Raw genomic sequence first — 1,415 nt, 5'->3', positions numbered from 1 at the left:
AAAAAAAAAAAAAAAAAAAAAAAAGAAAGAAAGAAAGAAAAAAGAAAACATTGAGTCCAAGTTAAATTGAGGCATATGAAATTCATGGTCAGATCATTGGGCAACTAAGAAACATTAAGGACTTTTTTTTTTTTTTTCTCTCTCACTTTTTGCCTTTATGTTCCTTGGAGAATATCTGCAAATGAACAAATCCTTTCTCAAGGCCTTGCTGGTCTTCTCAGGTTAGTAGATATTTTAATAAAGCTGTATTAAGGATACTTAAATATGAGGGTTTTTCCCTCTGAGAGATAAATATGAATATAAAGAACAGAAGACTCGGGGGCTGGGGTAGTGGTTCAGTGGTAGAGCTCTTGCCTAGCATGTGTGAGGCACTGGATTCGATCTGCGGCACCACATTAAAAAAAAAAAAAAGAAACAAACAAACAAAATAAAGGTATTGTGTCCATCTACAACTAAAAAAATATTTTTAAAAAAAGAATAGAAGGCTCTTGACTACATGTTGAAGATCCTCAGATAATTAAGGCCAGTCTTTTGGGAGATTACAAAATTCCAGGAACTGGAAGTTGCTTAGAGCTGGGTCACTGTCTCCCAGAAGCAGCATCAGTAGATGCTCCTAGTGCTCTGTGAACATGCAAAGGCTCTCTGTGGTTCTGTTACTGTTATGATGAGCTCTCCATGTGTCTCATTTTTTGATCATGGTGTCATTCTTGGGAAAAAAGGACAGTCAAACACCAGGACTCTGAAACAACACTTCCATTCCTAAGCGCCTGGCAAGCTCAAGAGAACAAAGTAAGCAGGCCTGTACCAGAGTGTCCAGGTAGGATTATCTTGAAAGTCACTGATTTTTTCTCTCTTATGCACTGAAAACTGGGCAAGCAGTGCTATCTTCCATGTTCATTAAGTTCCTTGGAATACTGCTCATACAATGGCACAAAGCAAACTTAAATTATAAAACCCTACTCTCTGAGGTAACTGGTGTGGAACAGACACTGTGGAGAAGATAAGTGCTCATCTAGCCAGCTACCAACTGGATGAAGCACCATGAGGGACAGAGTGCTTTCTCTCCAGCCTGTTGCTACTGGACCTTTCCCACAGTAGTTTTCAATAAACCTATGTCTCACATGCCGTCTCTGGCTGTCTTTTTTGGTCTCTCAGCAACTTATCCCATTGCCTTAGTACAATCGGGCTGTGAGCAGAACAGTTATTCATCCTCTGGTATTTCACTCCCTCCTCTGGAGGAAACGGTGGGCTCTTCATCACAAAATATTTCCTGTGTCCACACTTTATTGCAATCTCTTGTTTGTCTCTTAACACAGATCCTCCTTTAAATTCTCAATAATGATAATGAGAATAATGATTTTAGCAATCATTTACTAAATGTCTATCATGTTTTAAGAACTTTACAGCAGCTATTT

Source organism: Marmota marmota, unplaced genomic scaffold (genome assembly GCF_001458135.2).
Source record: "Marmota marmota marmota unplaced genomic scaffold, marMar, whole genome shotgun sequence".
Taxonomy (NCBI): Eukaryota; Metazoa; Chordata; class Mammalia; order Rodentia; family Sciuridae; genus Marmota; species Marmota marmota.
This window is presented reverse-complemented; position numbering follows the sequence as displayed.